The sequence below is a fragment of the Adiantum capillus-veneris genome, chromosome 22 (assembly GCF_014529385.1).
Source record: "Adiantum capillus-veneris isolate H3 chromosome 22, ASM1452938v2, whole genome shotgun sequence".
Lineage (NCBI taxonomy): Eukaryota > Viridiplantae > Streptophyta > Polypodiopsida > Polypodiales > Pteridaceae > Adiantum > Adiantum capillus-veneris.
The window spans coordinates 55,539,008-55,548,100 of NC_140952.1; the positions used below are offsets into that span (position 1 = coordinate 55,539,008).

At 38.3% G+C, this 9,093-nt stretch overlaps 1 pseudogene; it reads right to left on the bottom strand.

Moving 5' to 3' along the window:
* Nucleotides 1-7,923: 7,923 nt before the first annotated feature.
* On the bottom strand, nt 7,924-8,317 carry LOC147429394 (calmodulin-2/4-like; annotated as a pseudogene).
* Nucleotides 8,318-9,093: the final 776 nt, after the last annotated feature.

Genomic DNA, 9,093 nt, shown 5'->3' on the forward strand with positions numbered 1-9,093 from the left:
ATTAGTGCCAAAGTTAAGCACGATGGTCCGTCATTTCACTATAGACAAGCTCTCCCTTGGAGGCTGGACAAGGACCCTCCACACCCCCCGCTCCCCGCTCCCTTCAATTACTGTTTTTTTTTTTTTGAAAGAGAATTACCTACAGCTTTGAAATCACAACGCACACACCCAACCCTCGTAGGTGGAGTAGGCCGACTCTACCACATGGGAAACGCCCCTAAGGGCTAGAACATGTCTTCGAGTAGTCAAGGGGTGTTGAACCCACCACCTTTGAAGTCATAGGCTATGACTCTTCCAACTAGGCTAGCACTCATTGACTCAATTATTGTTTTGAATAGTAACCTACTCAAGAAAGCCTCTCAATAATCCAATGCAAGCGGGTTTAAAGTTTAGTATTCATGATGTGAAAGATTCCTATGATGCTCATCTCCACCATCAAGTTTTTCATGGCCTCACACAGACACATGCATGCACTCACACACACATCATATAGATCATATAAGTGATAGACACTTTGTAGGAGAGAGATTAATTAGGTATATATATTATGTGCCAATACATGACAATCTTTTTTTTTTGGGGAAATTACCAAAATACCCCTCTAATTTGAGGAAATTCCCAAAGTACCCCTCAAATTTCAAAAATTCCCAAAATGCCCCTGATATTTTGTCATAAATTCCCAAAATGCCCTTCAAATTTTCCAAAATTCCCAAAATACCCTTGGTTGTGAGACTAAATTTCTCGAAAAATAAATTCTTCTGTAGGTCTTCACAAGAAGAGTGATTGTTTATCGTACAAGATGCTAAAACTACAATTTGAGTTGGTTATGTAGGCTTTGGAGATGAATTGCTTCATTATTTTTAGACATAATTGCCTTTTTTGCGATCGTAACTGGTGACAAATTACATGCTGAGCACTCAAAAACGGATCTCAATTGTCAAAAACGAATGAAGATTAGAAAATCTTGAACGTTCCAACCAAAATAGATACAAGGGTATTTTGGGAATTTTTGAAATTTGAGGGGTATTTTGGGAATTTCCTCAAATTAGAGGGGTATTTTGGTAATTTTCCCTTTTTTTTTTTTGCCATACTCACAATTGTGAGTGGAGATGAGCAAAGAATGTACAATGAACCTCAAGCACTACAAGTGCCTTGAGGGGACAACATTTCCACAAAAGAGGGTGTAGACATCATCACCCTGGGCCACTGATACAACTTAGTGCATGTTTCCATTCTTCGGCTTGTGTATTAGACTCTACGCTTGACCCTATTAGATTTATAAGCTCTGCACTTCCCCACACGATATCCTTGAATTGGGCTACAACAAAATTTCTCTTAAAGACCCAAATGTTCCTTGCTTTCGAGCTTTGCTTCAATTAATAGTACCTCATAATTTGAGTGCATACAAAAAATTGCTTTGTTTTGAGATCTTTTCCCTCTCAAGACCAAGTCATTTTTAAAGAAGAGCACCTTCCAAGTCCTCTATACCCATTAGGAGATTTTGGTAGCAAGTAGGGCAATCTTTGAATAATGCAAGGGGTCCTCCGAAGCTGCTTTGCATCCAAAGCAAGTGTCTAGGATCTTGTTTCCAGTAGGCATAGCCCCACCCCCTCCCCCCCACAATACCTTCCAAGTAAATATCTTCATTGAGGTTGGCCGTTTTGCCTCCTGAATGTTGTTCATACTTTTCTCCCATTTCTCTTCAGACCAATTTACCTTCCACAATTTGATAAGCAAAATGAACCAATCTGCTTTATATGTTATCATATCATGCGTTTGTAATGTTTTGGGAAGTGCAAAAATTTTGTATTTGGACTAGTGGCACACTTTCCAATCAAGTTCTCACCCTGATTGCAGGAATTGGATAATTGGCCATAGCTTCTGGGACTGTAATGATTAAAATTCTTTCATTTGGGTTCAATCCATTTGGTCTACATCCTTCTAGCACTAGTTTATGTCATCCTAAAGATGAGCCAGCTTGGAGATCCCTTTGTTATTAACCTATTTGGCAACTTCCCTCCAAGAGGTATTTGGGGATCCTCCTCCTAACTTGGAGAGCCAAGGGGACCACTATAAGATGAAGCACCTGAAGGGTCTCTATCCATTCCAGTGGCGACGCTACTTTACTACACTTTCTTAGTAACTGGCTCATGTAGCCTTCAAGCTTCAGAAAAGCCCAGTTTGGTGCAAGCATTTTATCATATACTTAAGTCTCCTTCCAAGGGCCTCCTTGTGAGAAGAGCTCTACTTTGTCAATCATATCCCAAGCCATGATCACCCAATCCTGACTTTGATTTGTTAAGGAGACTACTAATTTTGCATACACGGCTCGTGCTGATGGGTCCACGATACGAATGCCACCTTGGTCCTTGGGTCTTGCCACCCATTCCCATTTTACCTACTACCATGGAGTTGCATCTTTTGTGCTATCACCACACGGAGCTACCACATTGTGACTGAGTCTCAACATTATTTAGTGATATTTGATGATCCTTAGTCATCCTCTTAATCTATATGGAGCATAGAGATAAGCAATTGCTAGTGTGCATTTGTTGGAAGTCTTTCCTCTTTCTTACCTTGCTAGACAATAGTTGACACTAATTTTGGGCACTGAGCTTGGTTGTGCTCACTTCATCACAACTAAAGTAAAAATTTCTCATGGAAAATTTTCATACTTTTGTTCTCAGTGAGAACCTTTTGTTATAAAAATCAAAACTAAGCTGTGATTTTGTATTTTAATCCACCTCAAATATTCTATTAGTGGGAGAATAAGATTAATGTGTCAGTAATGTTTATTTGTGAGTGAATCAGTGCAAACTACAAGGATTCATTCACTTTGGCCAATGTTGAAGTGTATATTTTGTAGGAACCTCAATAAATAGCTCATATTGTTGGCTTCTTGATATCATTCCCAAAATTTCAACACAACTTCAATTCATTAAATTCAAATAAATGCGACAAAACAATTGATTGAATAATCACAACATATAAAGAGAACAACGTAAACAAGAATCAAAACATAAGACACCATATTTGGTACCAATCATCCCCCTCAATCAATATCATTAAGCATTTTCTTCTACCTCTTTATTCATCTCATGGAGCATGAATTACAATAAGATAGATATATGAAAGATAATAAAGCATATGATACATAATCAAGTGTATGCCATGATTCAAAGAGAAGATTAGCATAAAAGGGGAGAAAAGTGTATCTTCTACAACTTGGCTCTAATGAAGATTGCAATAGCTCCATTGGTTTTGAAAGGGGGGTAAAACAATAGGTCACCTGAACAAGATACTCTAGAGCACTCGTCTTCCTTATGGAGGGTCGAGAAGATGATTCCTGCTGAGAAAATGCGGTGCATGTGATTACGCAATTTTGGGATTCTCTTTCTTTCTTTTTCACTTGCATGCATGCGCCCAAAATAAAAGTGGTTGCTTTTCACTTACGCTCTCATAATAGAAGGTAAAGGGGGTTCTATTTACATTGCTTCTTTTGAATGTTTTTGAGAATAAAACATAAACAAAATTGATCAATTGAAAGGGAGGATTAGTAGTGGAACGCTCTCTCCAAGCTTCGATGGAACATAAGCTCACAAATATCTATTAAACGATTCAAACAATGATACTAGACCTAGCCAAACTAATGACCATATGTCGATATCTTTTTGAAGAAATAAATGTATGCACCAAAAATAGAGCAATAATATGGTGCACGAACCTAAATGCAAGAAAAACGAAGTGCTATAAAACGATTAATTTGATCCGATTAGGGACAAAAATATCAGAAGAAGGTAAGTTTGTTGACAACGAAAATTATATACACAATGATTTGTCTATAAAAAAATTTGAAAGATATAGTCGAATGCTATGATTATCTATCAAACAGGATAGCAAATTGTGCTAGATTGAAGCTCTTTTATCTCATCAACAGTAGATCTAATTGATTAAATTTAATGATCATCTATCAAAGTGAAATGAAAAAAAATTATATCTCCACTATATAGTTCCAAATAACGACAGACTCAATCAAAATAATAGCCGTCTATCGAACTCTCTTTGAAAGATGGATCGATAGAGTAAAGACAAAAATGACCACTATTTGGTTTGAACAACGGAAGACCATACCAAATTATCAATTACCTATCAAAGTCTTCCCAAAAGGCGAGTCACCAAAGTGGAAGAAATGGTCGCTCATCAAATGGTAGATTGAACCGAGTTAACAATTATCTGTTAAATTCTTTCCAAAAGATAATGAATGTAGCAAAAGAAAGATTCATCATATAGATTGGACGACGGTAGATATAGTCAAAGTGAAGACTATATGTTGAAGTCTGTTTGGAAGATGGATCAATGTAGTAAAAAAGACACTCATTGCACGAATGAAACTACTGTAGACCTAACTAAAGTGGCGATCATTTTTTGCAGCCTCTTCACAAGATGAGTCAGCAAAGCAAAAGAGATCGGATCAACGATTATCAATTGAAATCTCCCTAAAAGATGGATCGGCAAAGTGGAAGAATGATCACCCTTGGGTTTGAAGAACAACATACCAAATTGAGTTAGTAATTATCTGTCAAAGTCTTCCCAAAATATGATCAATACAGCAAAACAAAGATCCATTATATAGATTGAACGACGGCACATATAGTCAAAGTGATGACCGTTTATCGAATCCTCTTCCAAAGATGAGTCAAATATAACAAAAGAAACATTCATCTGCATGGATGAAATTACGATAGATTTAATTGAGGTAACAATAATCTATCAAAGCCTCTTCAAGAGAGAAAAATACAGCCGCTCGTTGGGTTGAATAAAGACACACCCAATCGAATCAACGGTTATCTATCGAAGTCTTTCCAAAAGATAGATCAACAAAGTGGAAGAAATAACCATTCTTGGATTCAAAGAATGACATACTGAATCGAAGCAACAATTTTTCATTAAACTCTTTCCAAAAGATGACCAACGTATCAAAGGAAACTCACCATTTAGGTTGAACAACAATAGATTTAGCTGAAGTGATGACCAGAGTTGAAGTCTCCTTGGAAACCACTCATTGGTTTAAACAACAGCAAATTAACGATTATTTGTTGAAGACTCCCCAAAAGATGGATCAACAAATTGGAAGGAACGATCACTCTTGGATTCAGAGAACGAAAAACTAAACTGAGGTAACGATCATCTATCAAAGTCTTCCCAGAAGATGATCAGCATAGCAAAATAAAGTCACCATACATATTGAACAACGGAAAATATAGTCAAAGTGATGGGACTTCCTGTCAAAGTCTCTTAGGAAGATGAGTCACGGTAACAAAAGAGACGCTCACTGCGCGGATAAAACTACTAACTAAAGCGAGAATCATTTTTTGAAGCCTCTTCAGAAGAAAAGTGAGAACAACGCCTAACTTAACCGAATCAACGATTATCCGTCAAAGTTTCCCTAAAAAATGGACCAGCAAAGTGGAAGTGACGATTACCTTTGGATTTGAAGAACTACATGCCAAATCGAGCTAATGACCATTTTTCAAAATGATGATAAACATAGAAAAAAAAATTCATCATATAAATTGAACAACGGTAGATATAATCAAAGTGACAACTAAATATCAAAGCCTTTTCCAAAGATGAGTTAATGCAATAAAAGAGACGCTCACTGCATGGGCAAAATTACGACAGTCTAAGAAAATGATCATTCGTTGGTTTGAAGAACGGCACACTTAACCAAATCAATGATTATCTATCAAAGCTCCCTAAAAAATGGATCACCAAAGTGGAAGAGACAATCACCCTTGGATTTGAAGAACAATAGGCAGACCTGAGCTAACAATCATCCGTAGAAATCTTTCCGAATGATAGTAAACATAGCAAAAGAAACTCTCATCGTACAAATTGAACAATGGCAGATATAGTCGAAGTGTCAAATATCTATCAAAACTTTTTTGAAAGATGAGTCAATGCAATAAAAGAGACGCTCACTGCATGGATGAAATTATGTCATATCTAACTAAAGTGACAATCATTTATTGAAATATTAATCTCTCTAGAGGATGATCATGGAAAATGGAACAAATGGCCCGCAAGTGAAGTTATCATCAAGTATAATCCCAAGAGTTGCATTGGCTATTTATAACAAGTTATTCACAAGATTGTCTTATCTTGAAAGACATCTCCCATCAAAGCCTATTTCTCAATCAATTCCTACGTTACTAAGTTTAGCAAATACTCGATGCATATCTTACATCAATATTTGCACACATTCTACGCAGACAACGTTGAAATAAAAAATCAAATCTGTTTAGAGTCACAAGTGCAAGGGTGTTTTGCATGTAACAATACTCAAATATTCAAGCAATTCCAAAGAACGAGCAAATAAAAATTTGAGCAAAATTATCCAATGAAAGCTCAAGGAGATTATATAGCCCTACCACCTCTAATAGCATTTTAAACTTGATTAAACATCAGAGTCTCTTAGACAACTTAGCCTAAGCAAACCCACATAGAAGCCATCTGAAATGAAGTTTGAGTGAGAAGGAAATGCAAAAAACAACATGTTAGCACAACCAAAGAAATTTCCATTGTAGAAATCTCACTTAGTTCTACTAACATGGTCCACACTATGTAGACAATAGTTGATCAAGTCTCCATATTGTAGATGACGCTTCTAGTGAGTCTACCTGCTAGTGCATTATCGTTAGGAATGCAAGCAACACTAGAAGACAAGTGAAAGTTAGAGCAAAGAGAGGTAAAAGAAGGCTATCCTGGTAGACTTTGGTTGGGATGAAACCTTCATTGTCTCTCAAAAGAATATCCCTTCCTTTTGTCACCTTGAGCAAGGAAATGAAAGAGCACATCCATGATTACACTTTATCAATCCCTTGGTTAGGTTCATGTCACTTGAACACCCACCATAGTATTTATCTATTTGGGGTCAAAAAATTTGTTGTCATATCAAGCCTTCAAATACAAGCTACTCATTTTATCAGCAAAGTGTGGTTGCACAGGTTGTGGATATTCCATTTTTTATGATCACTAGCCTCGAGAAGTTGGTTGAGAGGTTAAGGTTGCCCTTCTACAAAGTAGTTTACAGTGCGCCTGTAACATGTGCTGGAGGCCAACTTTTGCTTTTTGTTTTGGTCCTCCACCTTGACATAGTCGGACCACCATCCTTGCCCAAGCGTGACATCTTTCTTAATTGATGGTCAATTCTCATACATAGCAACTCGAGCTTCATTTCCTTTAAAGATTCTCCACCACTTGCTATTCTAACAACCCATGTTCGTCGAACATTTGCATGGATGGCATTCTTTATAAGCACCAACATCAGATATGGTGGTGGCAGACCTTGTGAGTAGCGACACGAGTAGCCATGTTGATAGCTGCCACCTTAGCCATGGCCAAAGGGCTGGTGATGCAAAGACTTATGTTGAACAGTGAGAGGTTGTCGATGGTAGGGGCATTGTAATGTGAATGGTTGCACATCAAGCATGGATGTAGGGTGTCTCTCTTGCTCTAGATGTAGGCTCTATGTGTGTGTGCGTACATGCCAAGTTCTTACCTAGACTCTCATCCAATATGTCCACATTCTCGGGCCTTCTTCCTTTCCCCTAGAACAAGCTATACCGCAAGCTTCAATATACCCCTCCTAGGTCTTCTTATGAAGCTAGAGACACTCTAATGATGGGAAAGGTCTTCTTAACCTTGCCCCGACTCTCTCTCTCTCTCTCTCTCTCTCTCTCTCTCTCTCTCTCTCTCGCTCGGAATAAAACCAGGCAACAATGAATAAATGCCATATCTGACAATTAAATCACCACTTCTCTATATGATGGTAGATTATAACAATGAGAAGAATGGTGCCACTCCAAAGCAACATTGAGGTTTGCATTTAGCATGGTTTAAAATTTACACTTGTCAAAAGTACTACTTTGAGAGCATCATCCTCACAAATTCATTGTAATTTACCTGTCCATCGCCATCAACATCTACCTCTTGAATTGTTTCATCAACCTCTTCATTTGTCAGCTTCTCTCCCAGATTTTTCATCACATGGTGAAGCTAAAAGAAAATAAACCCATTCAGGTGCTTATAAAAACCTTGAATCTTCTTTCAACTTCTCCTTAGTGTTAGTATCTTTCATCTTGGGAGCCATCAAATTCAAGAACTTAGGAAAATTGATAGTTCCATTGCCATTTGCATCCACTTCATTGATCATCTCTGATAGCTCTGCTTCTGTCGGGATTTGTCCAATTGAGTGCATCACTGTACCAAGCTCTCTGGTGGTGATATTGCCATTGCCATCTTTGTCAATGAGAGTGAAAGCGAGATCTGCTCTCTGTTCAATTGCTCAACCCTCGTGCCAGAGAAGACACGCACAAAGGAGGGAGCAGAAGAAGATGATATAAAGAATAAAGAGCTGTAAGAAGAAGGATGATGAAGAATGGTGAGCCGTAAGGAGGAGGATTGCCTCTCCCTCCACGCTATGAAGGTGCGGGTCCTTGACCTCTCTCTCTCTCTCTCTCTCTCTCTCTCTCTCTCTCTCTCTCTTTTGGATCACAAATGAAACAAGTAGATCCATTGATACTCAAAACAAACCAACCAATCGTCCACCCCTACACACAGCATTGGGTCAGAAGCATCCCAGAAAGAGAAGAGGAGAATTCATGGAGAATAGTTTTGGTCCCATGAGATCGTTTCATAGAGAACAATAAAACTCTACTAATCATAATTGAAACTACACGTCAAAACGCTCCTTCCACACATGAAACCTACCTTTGTCAAAGATTCCGAGGTGGTTGTAGCTGAGCATATGTCAACGATACTTCACAAAGCCAATTTCCTTGGAATAGATGCGGAAGCACTACCCACAACACATCAGATTGTACTTTAGTACAAGCCCATGAACATTTCTACAAACACGACAGGCACGAGAGCTTACGTCGTACTTCTTGGGGTGGGAATTCCAAGCTGCATCGTGCCATGTGACCGACCTGGAAGCCTAGCGCGGAGAGCCTCTCTCTCTCTCTCTCTCTCTCTCTCTCTCTCTCGCGCACGTGAAAGAGGTTTTAAAACTCCGAAAAACAGTCATCGGCG